Source organism: Coregonus clupeaformis, chromosome 32 (assembly GCF_020615455.1).
Source record: "Coregonus clupeaformis isolate EN_2021a chromosome 32, ASM2061545v1, whole genome shotgun sequence".
Taxonomy (NCBI): domain Eukaryota; kingdom Metazoa; phylum Chordata; class Actinopteri; order Salmoniformes; family Salmonidae; genus Coregonus; species Coregonus clupeaformis.
Window position 1 is genome coordinate 5,648,457 of NC_059223.1, and position 17,753 is coordinate 5,666,209.

The following is a 17,753-nucleotide window of genomic DNA, read 5'->3' on the forward strand; positions in this document are numbered from 1 at the left end:
GAGAGGATTCTGGTAACACTGACATAGTATATATACAAAACGTGAAGAACACCTGCTCTTTCCATGACATAGACTGACCAAGTGAATTCAGGTGAAAGCTATGATCCCTTATTGATGTCACTTGTTAAATCCACTTCAATCAGTGTAGATGAAGGGGAGGAGACAGGTTAAAGAAGGATTTTTAAGCCTGAGACATGGATTGTGTGTGTGCCATTCAGTGGGTGAATGGGCAAGGCAAAACATTTAAGTGCCTTTGAACGGGGGATGGTAGTAGGTGCCAGAAGCGCACCGGTTTGTGTCCAAGAACTGCAACGCTGATGGATTTTTCACGCTCAACAGATTCCAGTGTGTATCAACAATGGTCCAACACCCAAAGGACATCAACCAACTTGACACAACTGTGGGAAACATTGGAGTCAACATGGGCCAGCATCCCTGCCACAAGCACATGCAGTTTTCCCATTGTCAGTCAGTCACATTTTCAGGTGAAGTACAGTTCACATGCACATTCACAAGAGGTTACAATTTATTTTTTTATTATTTATAAATCATGGATCAAAAAGGAATTCAGGGGGAAACAATTGTTTAATTACTTGTATCAATAATACCACTTAAGAATTATTTATTATTCTTCAGTATGAAATGATAAATTAATTGCCCCCAAGATCAGTGATACCAACAGCTTTTAATAATCCCCAGCAGATAAGTAACACGTTGGAATTTGAGGGAAAACTTAGCTGGGGACTGGCTGACTGGTTCACAGTTATATCCATTAGCATCTAAATTGTACAGTTGTAACAATTAACTACCCAAATATCTTAATTACATTATGATCTTGAAAAACCAAAACATCAGCAGCGTACATTCAATATGCCGACCTTCCATATGAAATCACCAACTTTTAGACAAACAAAACTGATTTTATGCTTATTATTTCAAGGAAGAATAGTCTCGAGTCCTACAGTTAAAATAGAAACAGTTCAAATATGTACATCTATGCCTACTGTAGTCCATTCTTATTAGCAGGACAGGTGTGCATTGAGCTTTTAGTCCTCCACAGGATTCCTAATTCTAAACTGGTCTAAGTATTGTATCCAGCTTCAAGACGTTCTTCAGGTTGATTAATAAAGATTGCATGCACTGTAGAGTGTTATGTCTGTGACAGAAATAATATGAACAAAGAGGTTTAAGCCATGAGAAGTCCTTGGCATAAGGCATGTTTGGCGCGGAAGTTGGGGCTGCGTTGGTTGGCGCGGCTGTGTTTGAAGTGTGGGCGTCCATACAAGAGTCCAACAATAAGAGAGAGTCAAATTCATTGACACAGTTCGAGCAGCAGTTTTCAGGTTTTTTTTCTTTGTCAAGCAACAGCTGTCCCAAATCAGAAGGGAAACATATTCCTTTTTAGGTAAAGACAAGTAAAATTAAAGTTCCCCATTTCAAGCAATATGCTATGCCTGCCAGTCTAGGTGACCAGGTCAGCAACAGAGTCATCTAAGCCAGCGAGGTTCTGGGCCAAACTGGCTCTTTTCAGACCCACTACAGTCTATTCTTGCAGCTGACAGTTCATTCAAAGTAGTAAACAAAACAAAAGCCTTCATAATCTGTCATGAAAAAAACATTACAAATGTACACTGTATAGCACTCTTGTACATTATATCATTGTAATCGCTAAGGGAATTCTAATACCAAATAAATTATAAAATCATTATTTGCAAGTCAACGGCTGCACAGAACCATATTATCATGAATTGTTTTATAGATTCAATGATACATGGTTTCAGGTCAAACTGCTTCATGGAATAATAATCTGTACCGTGTCTTCAGAATAGTCCATCGCCATAAGAGATGCACCTAAAACGTCTTCATGATTCCAACCCAGTCCTAAGAATGACATCCGAAGCAACAGTGAAACAAAATGCGGAGGACATAAACCCTTTGCTAGAATTTGCTATCCCACTCCATTTCAGTAAGATCCTAGAGCGAGTTGATAAGGTTTACAAAATGTCGATGGCTTGACGTCTCTTTCCATAGTCCACTGCCCGGTCTCCTGCATGTCTCGGTCTTCATCATCTGAAAGGAGATTGAGGACAGAACATCAGGGAGTAGTCATCTCTCTCATCCGTAAATAACAGCTGCTAGATAGATTTAAAAGGAAATCCTAAAGATTATCATTAGGAATGCTCAATAGAAGAGCAACATATTGTATGTATTAGTCTTTGTCCCATGTCGGCCATAGAATTCCTTAACACTACTTTGTCATCACAGTAGCCTATTCGAAAATGGCACTTTCAATGGCAGGAACAACAACAGCTGTTATAAATGGCGTGATTTACATTAAAGGTTACACAAAACACTTCACAATCTAACCTGTCGTGGAGAAATGAATAACAGCTGTAATAATGATAAGACCAGAACGCACATGCATTTGAAACTTCGTACTACTCAAACACAGCATCTATTCATCTACTGCAGGTGTACACAGATGTCCAGTGGGCACAGACAGGTGGCGGAGCACAGACAGTGGGGAAGCGCACAGCTGGATGGGGCATGCAGACATTGGAGTGGAGTCACACAGAACCATAAGTCACTGAGGGAGAGAAGTGCCCCTATCCACATGTAGAGGTAAGGCTTTATTGTGGTATACAATGATGGGAGGCTTGCCCTCCAGCCTAAATGATCCACTGAACAGTCCTCAGGCTTAGACCCTGAGGGGTGGTTGGTTATGGATGTTCCTGAGACAGGAATGGTGGGTAACTCAGGGTGCTGTGAGCTATGGCCGAGCTGGTGGTACTCAATCTAATGCAGGGGCAGCAGGAGTGGAGGAGGGAGAAATGGTGATACAGCTGGACTTGAAGACCCCTGGCCTGGCTCACCTTGGACGTCTTCCTCCCCACCATCACCATCCTCTTCCTCATTGTAGGCCAGCTCGGCCTGCTTGTCCGCCTCGTACTCACCCACGTTCCCATCGTCCCCATTGTAGTCCGCCAGCTTAGAGCCGTGTGGATCTACAGGGGACTCGTTCTCTTCAAAGAAACGCCTGTAGAGGCAGAGAAGGGCCCCATCAGGAAGGGAGGGAAGCAAAGAGATTGTGACAGAGTCAGAAGAGAAAGGAGGGAGAGAGTGAATGAAAAGAGAGGATGATGAAACTAAGAAACGGAGGGTATGAGATGGACTGAAGGAGGAGGTGATGGGTTGGACAGTAAGGTATGAGAGGCAGGCATAGTATATCATGTTTAAGGTTTTTGGGGGAGAAAAAAAAAGTAATTGGCAATGAAGTGAGGTCAGTGTAAAGGAACTTGGGAGGAAAACATGAGTGTGTGTATGTGTGGTGCAGAGTGTGTGAAGATGAAGCAAGGAGAAGGGTAGCTGGCAGGGCAGCTGGTTGGGGTATTGTTTGGAGAGTAGGCAGCGAAGGGAGGGAGGGAGGGAGCAGAGCTGAAGCCAGGCAGGCAGCAGGAAGGAACACCCCGAGACCCTTGAAGTCAGGGGCCTCTCTCACTGTGCGTACTCTATGGCATCTGGCCATCTCTCAATTCAGTCTGTGGCGACAGCACCTCTAATATGAATGACTTTATGAGCAGTGTTGAGGAAGGTTTGTTAAACCCTGATAGCTAGGGAAGGCAACCACTTATAGTAGACCTAACGCAACCTTGAGAAAGAAAACTCTAGATAGGGCTCGGGACTGCAGAGTGCGTTCAAAAATAGCTTATGTAATTGTAAAGGTTATGTTGTAACCTTGACACATCTGCAAGTGAGAGAAGCTCTTCTTACTGGGACGCTGCAGTTACATTTCAGAGTAAAGACACAACCACAGCATAAGTCTCCATGTGTCACATCTCCTGTGTACTGAGAGGTCCTCAGTCTCCTCCCATCCCCACCAGCCTTTGGAGGCACTCACTCTGTCTGTGACGCAGGGGCTCAGCAGGCTTGGGGTCTCTGGCATGCCGAGGTTCTATAGGGTTGGGCACCTGGGCGGGGTTAGGAGGCAGAGGCAGTCCTGCCCCTTTCCTCTGTACACCATCTGCTTTCATCACATTGTCAGGAGCTTCAAGGAGACAGCGAAACAGAGGTAGCATCAATAATGACTTTTCTGTTAGAAATATTTCACCAGAAATTTGGTCATCCTTTGGGCTTTTCATTTCAAATGTACAGTAGAGAGGTTTAGGTGAACTCTGTCCTGTAGTACTGAATGTGCTCCTTCACAGAGAGCTAGCCTACAGTTTGAAGGAGCATGTTTTCAATCTCCGGGAGAAAAGGATTAATCACCTTTAAAAGACAGAGGTTGCCAAACAGAGAGCAGAGCACTGCGCCAACAATACTTTTTCCCTCCATTTTCTACACAAACATTCCATGAAAAAAAAATCTGAACTAAAAACAGGAAGCCAGCATGGCTCACGTTTTATGGCAGCTAGTGTGGAGTTGAAGAGAGGCCAAGAGCAGCGGGAGCCTCTGCTGCACACAGCCATTAAGAGCCCAGTCAGAGCAGTACCCAGGCCATGGCCTCAAGTCTCAAACTCAATGGCAGACACATGATAGCATGTCACCACTAAAGCATTACTGTTCTAAATAAGTGGTTTTGTCTCTGTGCAGCAAAACTAATAAAGTAAATTGAAAATGCAAATATGTAGTGTGTGGAGCATGAGTTGAGTTGACATACCTCTGCGGTCTGTGCTGCTCTCCGAACTCATCTGCCTGGATGGCTGCCTTGTTGTCCTCGTCAAAGAGGATGGGTCTGTCTGCCACCGCCTGGGGGGCTGCTGCTGGAGGGCCCCGCTCGCCCCCTCCATCCCCAACCCTAGGACCTTGTCCTGAATCTGGAGCACAGGCCGGTCCAGAGAGAGGTCTCGACTCAGCCCCTCACCTGCCCCTGCACCCGCCTGCTCCCATACCGGCCCCCACCTCTCTTAACCCAGTATCAGGTATCTCTATGTGGTTCTGGGGTGATGGCTGGCTTCTTCAGAGCTAGAGACAATGAGAGGGGAGGAGGACAGTTCCACTTGATATTTGAGCAATGATATTTTGACACAAACTTACTGCCAGGGTCATCATCAAAAGTAGAATAACCAGAGAGAATAAATACTCACCAAATTGCACATCATCTATTTTTCCCACTTCACTGTCCTCAATACCAGGCATGCCAGCATCATTGCCAGGCTTACCCAAATCTTCTGTGCCAGGAGGGAGGGGGAGAGAGAGATTGGGGAGAGAAAAGAGTGGATGGGGTGGAGGGAGAGAAGAGTGGATGGGGTGGAGGGAGAGAAGGGATGGGGAGAGAGAAGAGAGGGGTGGAGGGAGAGAAGAGTGGATGGGGTGGGAGGGAGAGAGGTGGGTTAGCTCTGAAACATATTACACAGGCAGAATGTGGCAATATGAGCTGGTTGTAATGTTACCTTTGAGGTCAGTGTCTCGTTGGTGTGTGGCCACAGTGTGGTGCTCTTCTGCTGTCTCCACCTCAGTCCCTCCTTCTGCAGCTCCGACCTTCCTGCTATCCAGCACACTCTGCAGAGGGTGTGGGAGGAGAAGAAACAGAGAGGGAGGGATGAATATAATCACTATTGCTGGGTAAGCAAAGAGTCACAATGACTAAGTGCAGAGCTGCTGACATCCAGGACAAAGGGATATTCCACAGTGTATGATCTATGAACACCAGCAGGGGGGTGGTAGACAACCACTTACATTACAGGGAAAGGAAGAGGTAGGGACATCATGACTAGGTGCTCTGATAGAGGGCCTCACCTTTCTCAGCTCCACCGCCTCCTCCTCCAGGGTCTTTTTAGCTTCTTTATACTCGTCCATTAGTTGTGTGATTTGACGCCCACACTGCAAACTAACATACACACAAACAATTGGTTAGACAAATCAGAGAGAAAAGCAATGAAGCTCGTGTTAGAATTCACACCAATGGCTATATTGGTGCGATAGTCATTATAACCTCAACTTTGCTGTGATTTTGTGAGCCTAGAGCAAGAACATGAAAGATTTATTGAAAGAGTTCATTCTCTGTACCTCTCATACTCCAGCTTCCTCTCCAGATTGGTGCTGTTCTTCTTCACCTCCCTCAGCTGGATCTCCTGCCTCATAAACTCCTGTTTCAGCTCCTTCAGCTGCTCTACACCCCCCAAAAACACACAATATAACCTTAGGGTTCATATTCTATGCACAAATGCAATTTCAACCATGCAGGATATTAGGCTACAGCTTTAGTGTTGGACAATCATTCAATAAAGAAACTAGGAATGACAACATTGCAAATCTGTATGCATTAGAGTCCACTTGGGACTTGAGATAAAACATCTTAACAGCACTAACAGCATTATGCAAACTGCTGTTACTGCTCCAGGCTCCATCTATGGTAATACAAGCCCATACTGCCTTCTGCTAGCCATAAGACCCCAACAGAAGTGTGCCCTCTGCTGGCCAGTGTCTGCTCTTACCTTTCAGCCTCACAATCTCCGACATCTGTGCTGTGACATCACCCTGCACCTTCATCTGGGAAGGACAGAAAAGAACATCAGTCTGAGGAAAGGTCACCAGAACATTGAGAACCTTTGTTATCATCGTAATGCCAAATACAACCGGTTTAACTGGAAATATAAAGTGGCTGAACTAGCCTAACTGGAAGGATGACATTTTTATACTAAGGCCAGGTGCAATAGCACTTTAATGTCAGCTCAGCAACCGAGATATCTAGCTGAATAAAGGTTCTGCTGAGTGAAAACTCTGCTTGCAAAATGCTCCATCGGATTCATTGTGTCTGACCAGCCGAGTGACTAGAAGACCATCTGCAGCCAGATAGAGTCAGATTAGATGGAAGAGAGATCCTAGGGACAGCCAGGCTGAGGAAGTCAGAACAGACCACAGAGCAGCAGCTTTCATTAGATCTCCTCTCCCCTTCATAATGAAGCCTGATGGAGGGGAGAGAGGGAGACCTATCTAAGATGAACACATCTATGGCTCACTGTAATAGGAATATTTAAGATGAATAAAGTTCACATTCAGTTTAGAGTGATTAACAATGTTTAGCATTTTTATCGTTTCCCTTTCTGTAATACAGAAATGGTTTCTAGTGTTCTGTTTGTGACACTTGGGTTGATGTCACTAAACTGGATGCTGTATGTTGTGGGTTAAACTCATATCTGTTGATAGTGATTGACGCCAGACTGGAGGTACAAGGACACAGTGATTGCGATTGTATTCTGTGAAACACTGATTCTGTAGCAACTTACAAAGTCCATGCCTTTTGTTTTGACTTCCCAATAGCCTCTCGGGTTTACAGAACCGTTGTCTGCTGTTTAGAATATAAGGGCCTTCTCAGAGAAGACCAGTTAGACATTTTCTCTGCTTCTGTGTTGGAGGTGTCTCCCTGTTGCAACTTGTAAAACAGAATTGATTTACGATTGACTTTCTGTGACTGCTCTTTTGTTCACCTGGAAATTCCTTACATCCCCAGACCGCTTAGAGTGAAACCAGCTTATAGTCAGAACAATGTGCTATTGACCCATTACACAATGACACACTGACCGCCTAAGGAGTTATTCCACTTCTTTTCATACATGTACAAAGACAAAATTCAATTGCAAGTGTTTTTGTTGCCTCAACGAGAGGAGAGCAGCTGTGGCTTTGAGGTAGATTTCAGGAGCAGCAGGAGGGTGCAAGCATTGATCTCAGGGGACTGAGGGAGGAGGTGAATGTGAAATGCAGCTGGGAGAGAAACAGAGGAGGATGGAAGGCCATCCCCAGGGCTCTATTTGTGCATGCTTAGAGGACAGAGAACGTGAAGTGTCTACATGTCTGGTGTCTGCACATTTCTGTGTCCATATGCGCAAGTTTGACAGACATTAGCCTACGTGGCCACACCAACACCTGAGCTGTATTAACGTCTATTCATGTATACAGTTACCTTTGTATTGAACATAATATAACACAGTAAAAGAGGTGAGGCTGAGTGTGTGGAACATTAGGCTACATCAAATAAGAGTAGGTATTTGCGTTCTGTGCTCAACATAAATCAAGCATGTTGTATCTGTGGATTTGTTACAAAGGCATTATGAGATTAATTTATGCATACATCCTGTGTTCAGTTTCATATTTGTGCAATGGTTATACACGTTGCCAGATGTAGGCTACACCTATTTCAAAAGAGAGAAATCCTAATTTATCCAGTTTGCTTTCCTTTGTCCGGACTTTCCTCCCTACCTTGACCACAATAAAAGACGGCTCAGCGCCCAGTGTTACCCAGTGACCCAAAGAGGGAGCCATTGTCGCAGCCCTCCTCATTGGCAGTACAATCAGTCACAGCAGGGAGCTACTGCACATGCACTGCCAAATATACTTGGTATCCTCTCCTCTACCATGTACAAAGTAAATGCATTCACTTGGTAGAACAAATTAGTAGATGCAATACTCCATCTTTTGAATATACCAAACCATATCTAATTGAAAGCGCTCAAGCTGTCCAAAATCCAACACAGGCCATATATGTCCACTCAGGTCAGTGGCTGAGAGACCACAGATGGCAGACTGAGTGAGAATCTGTCAGACGAGAGAGTTCTGTCCTCCTGAGCCCCTGACTGATCCAGACAGGCCCCTCTCTGCCCTCCACTCAATTATACCATCTCCCTTATCTGGGGTCTGACTATGTCTCTAAAGACCAGCCAAACATATAACCAGTCAGAATGAGCAAAACTGTCATCAGTGTAAGGACAGGAGATTAACTTGCGAAAACACAAGCATAGGACCATCAAACCTAGGAGCTTCATAGACCTACTGTATTCTACACCATCAATGCATGAAATAAACTAAGACAAAAGTAAGCGTCAAACCCAGCCCGGAGAAACCAAATCGATTTGAGCATGGTGCAGACACCAAGGGGATGCCTTGCTGGCTGGGATTACCCTTTCAAGGTGGAAGTAACCACAGGTCAAAAGAGATCACTACTTTATTTGCCTGCCCCATACATGCAATCCAATACTAGTCTCTCCCAAAGCAGATTCTCTCTCTGATAGCTCCATTGGCCCAGTCACTAAACAGTGTGTTAGGCTGCCATCATGTCTGATATTCCTTCTTCATGTGGTCATGTTTGTTCATTGAAGGGAGGAAAAGCGAAGGAACCGCTCAATGAGTAAAGAAACCGTTCTTTATAGGCTAAGGAGGGAATAGTATCCATTCGGGCACCCCCTATATGACTGTCCCACAGACAAACACCTCCCCCACAAATGAGATTCACGTCTCCATCAGTAGCCACTAGCCACCAATCAAATCACACGGGTGGATTCTCCAGGGAGAACAAAGGGCTTGAATCAAATCCACACAGAGAGGGAGAGAAAGAGGGGCTCAGGACTTTAATGAGACAGAATGCACAGAAGAGGAGTGTCAGTAATTACAGCATCAATGTCAGCCATTGTGGAGATAAAAGCTTCATGCTGTCACCTTCCCTGAAAAGAGACACTGAGTGGTTCAGTCTCTCCACCTAATCTGCTGTGTGGAAAATAACAGTGCTCTTTCTAGGCACCCACAAAGCACACTGCGGATGTGGAGACCGAAACATTAAAGCAAAGCACCTCAAAGACTTTTACATCATGTTGCTTCTCTATCCTTCAGCCCTTTCAGCAGTACTAGGAGAGGACTATTGGCATAACTAGGCTATGCTAATACACCTTGATTCCTACTACCACCACAACTCAAATCCCATTCCTGATATGGTGTGTGACTGACAGTTACTAACACACCCTGTCCTTGGTAGTGGAGTGGAAACACCTGCACAGGAGGAACAGAGTGAACAGGATGCTGGTTAGGGTTGGGCGATATTACGATAGCATCGTTCTATCGACGACGATTGACAACCATCGTCGATGGCGAACTGACATGATGTGAGACAGTTTAGCCTAGATAGTCTATTAGTCACATGCACAGGGTCGCTGATGTAACCACAGGGTACAGTGAAATTCTTATGCGCTGAGCTACAACAGTGGAGGTTAAAAAGAAGGTGAATTTAGACAATATTTGCCTATTTCAATAAATATGTTACAGTGCCTTCAGAAACACCCCTTGACTTTTTCCACCTTTTGTTGTGTTACAGCCTGATTTTTAAATGGATTAAATTGAGATTGTGTGTCACTGGCCTACACACAATACCCCATGTCAGTGGACTTATGTTTCTAGACATTTCTTTTATTAAAAATGAAAAGCTGAAATGTCTTGAGTCAATAAGATTTCAACCCCTTTGTTATGGCAAGCCTAACTAAATTCAGGAGTAAAAATGTGCTCAACAAGTCACATAATAACTGGCATGTACACTATTATTTTATTTTTTTGTCATTTAGCAGACGCTCTTATCCAGAGCGACTTCTAGGCGCAATTAGGTTAAGTGCAAGTGCACAGACAGATTTTCACTAGTCGGCTCGGGATTACGAACCAGCAACCTTTCGGTTACTAGCACTACGCTCTAACCACTGAGCTACCTGCCGCCCCAGGCATGATTTTGGAATAACTACCTCATCCATGTACCCCACACATACAGATAATTGTGAAGGTCCCTCAGTCGAGTAGTGAATTTCAAAACAGATTCAAAAGAAAGGGCACCCATTGGTAGATGGGTAAAAAATACAAATAAAGCAGACATTGAATATCCCTTTGAGCATGGTGAAGTGGATTAATTACACTTTGGATGGTGTATCAATACACTCAGTCACTACAAAGATACAGGGCATCCTTCCTAACTCAGTTGAGGAGAGGAAGGGGGGAACCTCAGAGATTTCACCATGAGGCCAATGGTGACTTCCAAATCAAATGTTATTGGTCACATACACATGTTATTGCAGGTGTAGTGAAATGCTCTAAATGCTTTAAAAACTGTTAGAGTTTAATGGCTGTGTGCAGAAAACTGAGGATGGATCATCAACATTGTAGTTACTCCACAATACTTACCTAAATGACAGAGTGAAAAGAAGGAAGCCTGTACAGAATAAAATATTCCAAAACTAAAAGTAAAACTGCTAAAAAAATGTGGCAAAGAAATTAACTTTATGTACAGAATACAAAGCATTATGTTTGGGTCAAATCCAACACATCACCGAAAGTGCCACTTCATATTTTCAAGCATGGTGGTGGCTGCATCATGTTATGGGTATGTTTGTCATCGGCAACGAACTAGGAGTTTTTTTTGTAAAAAATAAAAATAAACTGAATAGACTTGAAAACGGCTGTCCAGCAATGATCAACAACCAACTTGACAGAGCTTGAAGAATATATATTTGTTGTATTTTGTAATGTTTTAAATGGAGCAAATATAGTACAATCCAGGTGTGCAAAGCTCTTAGAGACTTACCCAGAAAGACTCACTGCTGTAGTCACTGCCAAAAGGTGATTCTAACATGTATTGACTCAGGGGGGTTGAATAGTTATCTAATAAAGATAATTTTATTTTTTCATTAATGTTCTACAAATGTTAGAATTTTTCTTCCACTTTGACAGAGATCTTTGTGTAGATCGTTGACAAAAAATAACAATTAAATCACTTTTAATCCCACCTTATAACAAAATGTGGAAAAGTAAACGGGTGTGAATACTTTCTGAAGGCATTGTATGGGCTAAAGCACCCCATTGTGACATTACTTCACATTCACTGTAAACAATGTAACTCTTGACACAAATCAGCTACTTTGACCACTTTCCCAACAAGTTAGACAAAATGTTATAGGATATGACATCTTGATCAACCTCTCTGCTATTCAAATATGGAATCAGAACAAAAATATATTGTACAGATCTAACGATACAGCTGTTTTAGTATCCACATCAATAACTTGTTGTATACATTTTTTCAATTTGACCACTTTCCGAACAGACAAAAAGTTATGAGAGGGTATGAAATCTTCCTCTACTATTCAAATCTGGAAATAAGAACAGAAATATCTACTACCTATAGTACAGCCTTTTAGTAACAAACTAATTTAGCCAACTTTCCACTGTTGAATTAACTGCTGGAACTTTTCAGAACTTTCAAATATATAACAATGGGGGAGCACACTCTAAGCATGAGAAAATTGATGTTTCTCAATATCGCATGCTATCGCCCACACTCTCAAGCGCCGAGTGCATTCTCTGAGGACGTTCTCTTGAGTACATTATTGTGAGGACGAGTGTGGAGAACGCATAAAACATTACATTTGAGAAGCTTTACTTGCAGTACTTTATTACCTTACGCTGCACCTCCACTGAACCTTCTTCCAGCCAGGACAATGGCAACAATAGAAAATGAAACAAGATAAAAAAGCAAAGCGTTTTACTTATCCAGCTAGCTAAGTGTTAATCTAGCCAGCTAGTTCAACAGGCAAAATGACCTCAAATGTTATGCAAGGTAGATGTCAAATCTTTGTAGGTAGCTAGCTAGCTAACAATTATTAGTGACTATCTGGCTAGCTAACAGTAGTAGCTAGCCAGTTAGCCCTATTGACTTACTATGGGCTTGCAACTAAGCACACTACAGTGGGTATTGTAGGCAAGTAAACATACCAAAATTAAACAGCATGTATTTATTAACGTATCAAGATAAAACATAGTCAGGCAACATATAAGATGTGAATAAGCAACATTTCATTCCGAAGTCGGAGTGTATTTTCTCTCGCTTCAGCTCAAATAATGACCGCCACTTTTACGTGGTTGCATCACATTTCTGTGCATACTTTATATTGAAGCTTGCGTCGACGCATGCTTCAAAATATCGTGCAAACAGAGTACGCGTTGTCGAGAAGTGCCCTCTTCGACATACATTGATTTGGACTCATACTCCGACCCTCCCGTACTCAGAGCACGGTGTTATGCATTTGAGAAACACCAAATGAGCAAATGTGACTTTTGACACAAATCAGCTACCTTGACCACTTTTCCCAACAACACATCATAGATAAAAAACTTAAAAGGGTATGACACCTTGGTCTACTTCTCTGATATTCAAATCTGAAATCAAAACAGCAATAATTACAACCAATCACAAAATAAGCCAGTATAGGTAGAGAATCATTGTACCATCTAAACCACTGTGAAATATATTTTTCATAACCAAAAAATATTGTATTTTCAGCTGGTGTACAAAACTGAAGTAAAGACGCCAAAAACTAAAAAGAACGGGAAGCATAGAAATAGTGCACATAGAACCGATCTACCGCTTCTTAAACTTGCTTTTAATGACAAATCATAACTCATATTTCTATGTCTTCTGTACTCTATTATTACAGTTTGCATATACACTGTGGTATTGTAGTAAGAGAGTGGATAACAGTGTAGTAGGCTATCGTCTGAGTGTAGTTATTTGTGTGATAAAATGACTGATCTACAGTGGGGAGAACAAGTATTTGATAACCTGCAAAATTGGCAGGTTTTCCTACTTACTAAGCAGTGTAGAGGTCTGCAATTTAAAAAAATCCAGAAAATCCGTTGTATGATTTTTAAACCGTAATTAATTTGCATTTTATTGCATGACATAAGTATTTGATCACTTACCAACCAGTAAGAATTCACGGCTCCTCACAGACCTGTTAGTTTTTCTTTAAGAAGCCCTCCTGTTCTCCACCTATTACCTGTATTAACTGCACCTGTATCGAACTCGATTCCTGTATAAAAGACACCTGCCACACACTCAATCAAACAGACTCCAACACTCTCCACAATGGCCAAGACCAGAGAGCATGTGTAAGGACATCAGGGATAAAATTGTAGACTGCACAAGGCTGGGATGGGCTACAGGACAATAGGCAAGCAGCTTGGTGAGAAGGCAACAACTGTTGGCGCAATTATTAGAAAATGGAAGAAGTTCAAGATGACGGTCAATCACCCTCGGTCTGGGGCTCCATGCAAGATCTCACCTCGTGCGGCATCAATGATCATGAGGAAGGTGAGGGATCAGCCCCAGAACTATACGGCAGGACCTGGTCAATGACCTGAAGAGAGAGCTGGGACCACAGTCTCAAAGAAAACCATTAGTAACACCACTACGCCGGTCATGGATTAAAAAAATCCTGCAGCTCACGCAAAAGGTCCCCCTGCTCAAAAGCCCAGCACATGTCCAGCGCCCGGTCTGAAGTTTGCCAAGCTGACCATCTGGATGATCCAGAGGAGGAATGGGGAGAAGGTCATGTGGTCTGATGAGACAAAAATAGAGCTTTTTGATCTAAACTCCACTCGCCGTGTCTGGAGGAAGAAGAAGGATGAGTACAACCCCAAGAACACCATCCCAACCATGAAGCATGGAGGTGGAAAGATCATTCTTTGGGGATGCTTTTCTGCAAAGGGGGACAGGAGGACTTGGGTAACGATTGAGGGAGGGAGGATGGATGGGGCCATGTATCGTGAGATCTTGGCCAACAACCTCCTTCCCTCAGTAAGAGCATTGAAGATGGGTCGGCTGGGTCTTCCAGCATGACAACGACCAGAAACACATAGCCAGGGCAAACTAGGAGTGGCTCCATAAGAAGCATCTCAAGATCCATGGAGATTGGCCTAGCCAGTCTCCAGACCTGAACACGCAATAGAAAATCTTTTTGGAGGGGAGCGCTGAAAGTTCGTATTGCCCAGCGACAGCCCCCGAAACCCTGAAGGTCTGTATGGAGGAGTGGGCCAAAAATCCCTGCTGCAGTGTGTGCAAAACCTGGTCAAGACCCACAGGAAACGTGATGATCTCTGTAATTGCAAACAAAGGTTTCTGTACCAAATATTAAGTTCTGCTTTTCTGATGTATCAAATACTTATGTCATGCAATAAAATGCAAATTAATTACTTAAAATCATACAATATGATTTTCTGGATTTCCTCTTTTAAAAATTCAGTCTCTCAATTGAAGTGTACCTATGACCAAAAACTACAGACCTCTACATGCTTTGTAAGTAGGAAAACCTGCAAAATCGGCAGTGTATCAATATACTTGTTCTCCCCACTGTAACTGCCCCACAATCCAAAGTAATAAAGTTGATAGTGTAGTCTCAAAACAATCAGACCAATTATTTTACTAAATGTAACTTTGAATATATTTAACTGCTTGGTTTTAGTAAAACATTTAAAACTTCTTCCCCTACCACAAAGACACTTGTAAAGAGTTAAAGTCCCACCAATTTTTCTTCATGGAGAATGTCCATCTAGTTTATTTTTCTATTATTTAATGAGGGGAAAGACTGCTTCTATCCAGCCCATGATGTAGGCCTATAACCTAGCGCACTATGGTAAGACAGCCCGTTCCTCACACAGTCACTGCTCTATCATGTATGCGCCACACTGACACACACACAAACACAAACCTGTTCTGCTCCTCCACCAGAAAGGAATATTAGAAAATATTTGCCATTGCCTGCACTTAGCCTCTGTCCAGGCTTTTAAAAATCATCTTTCGTCATGATTCGTCCAGTTGCATTCAATTTCACACTATAGGCCAACTGTCGTTTTATTTTATTTTATGGAGGGTACAATAGGGGTACATATGGGTACATAATCACAATAGGACTAAGGTTGACGTCGCCCAACCCTATCACTGGTAACATCAGAAAATAAGATCCTGATATGGGACAACGAGCAGATTAACGCTGGGAAAAATCTGGGATTGGTATTACACTACACCATCCCTCATGTTGAACAGAAGATTTGCACTGTTGGACACCATTAACATTCAGGAGATGAGCTGTAATTAAAATATACAATCCGGTTTGGGCATGGCTAGCCCACACAATCCGAAGAGCAAACATCCGTGTGGGTACGGCATAATGCTAATGAAAGGTAGGCCCTCCCCTTCAGCTGTTCTCGCCACACCTCCTATGCAATCTGATGCGGCACATAAGCATACATTGCGGCGGTTGGGACAAGAGGGGGGGCAGACAATGTAGTAAGGGTAAAAAGAGGCTGGTCCCCAGCACTGGGCACACAGACAGGCCCTTGCAGAGGGGCCCCAGCTGGGACTCATAACCCCCATGTCTGCAGGGAGGGAGACTATACCTCCTGTCAAATGACTAATATAAGAGCACAAATACACACCAATAAACAATGTGCAAACTGCAATGCAATGCCAGGTTAGCAGGCGCTATTGTGATGGGGAAAAATGAGTTTAGCTGTTACACGATATGGCTTTTGAAATCACCTTTGAAATTCAAAGGATCTGATGGCTATCACAGCTGAAGTAGATAAACAATATTTTAGTTTAAGTGGTTAATTTATGAGTTTAACCTAAATTTAAAATGACATCAAGACTCATTCCTTGAATTAGGAAGTAATTAAAAAAAGGTGTCACTTAGGTTGTACTGATGTGTACCTCAAACTCATCTCTAAGGCTTAGATGACGACAATGCACTGGGACAACCCACTTTCAACTTTGGCTTGCTTGCGTGTGTGTTTTGGGCATTCAAAACATTGCTGGAGACTGCTCAGTCTTTACCCATGTTGGTAGGTGACACTAGGTTTTGCCCTCTACTGTAATACAACAATAGGATGCAGGTGCAAGGCTGCTTTCCACCTGTCAAACCTCTGGCACAGTTAGTTCATATGCCTGAGACCTGCATGAACTAGGAAGCATAGTTACTACAGCTGGATGAAGTGATCTAGTATCGAGTCCTACCCACCTTTTCATCTGTGCACTTTTTGATGAGTGCTTCACGAGCGTGCAGCTTGCCCTCCAGCATGCTGTTATCTCCTTCCTTCTGATCGATCTGTTTCCTGTGCGTGTCTACCTGCACCATCAGCTCCGAGTTGCGCTTCTCCAGTCGACTGCGCGCCGCGTCGGTCCGCTTCACCTGTGTCTGCACCTCAGCCAACTCGTCCAATAGGCGCCCTTGCTTGTTGGACACAGTCCAGTAGTTGAAAGACAGTATGGCAATGATCACCATCAATGCGATCAGGATGAAGGACGGCAGACGGCCTCCCCGTCGGTTTGCGCCAAAGCCAACCATTTCAGAATGTGTTCTATAATTGATCTAGAAAAGCCTATACTTCCACTGGTAAACAAATTGGGTAGCTGACATGCCGTTCAATTACGGCAAACATACAGCCACTGACATAGTCAATAAAGAAAGCATTTGTATCAAACCCCAATCGAGTTAATTGCATTAGCTAGCTGCAGGAAATGTGGGGAATAGTTATTCACGCGCCTTCCCTCTTCCGCACAGTTGTCGCCTGTCTTGTTTGCATTCATCCAATGACGCTGTCAGTGGATGAAATGCATCTGCAGTGGATGAAATGCATCTGCAGCGACGTGGCCTAAATGCAATAGCAAACACTAGCCAAGCATGCAAGTGCCAAATTATTTAACTATCTAACGAGTGCAGAGTCAAATTATCTGAACGATTCTGGTGGGCCGTGAATCGTTTCAAGACAGCTAGAAAAAGTGTATTTATCCACCAAATCGTAAACCTACAGTTGCTAGCTAACACTTTAGCAACCTGATTGCGCTAACACAGATTTACCAAACTGGTTTGGCTAGCTGCTTGCCCTGAACGTGCTAGTCAGACACACTTGAAAGCAACTATTGTCATCCTAATGATACATCTTCATTATGCATTTTAATTATGTATATAGAAAATACTGTATTCAAACGTTAATCTAGCTAGCTAGCTAGCTAACCTTTCTAGCGCTATCCAATGCAATTCAACGAAGTCGCTACGCGTTAACTGCTAATCCTAGGAGCTACTACGCGAGATAGCAAAAGGGTAGCAATACGTTCTTTGTAGCTAGCTACTAGACTCATTTAAATACATTAACACGTGGTAAACGCTTATTTTACC

The 17,753-nt window shown here is 43.1% G+C and overlaps 1 pseudogene; it reads right to left on the reverse strand.

Moving 5' to 3' along the window:
- Positions 1 to 1,940: 1,940 nt before the first annotated feature.
- LOC123482418 lies at positions 1,941 to 17,194 on the reverse strand (annotated as a pseudogene).
- Between the last annotated feature and the right edge of the window lie 559 nt (positions 17,195 to 17,753).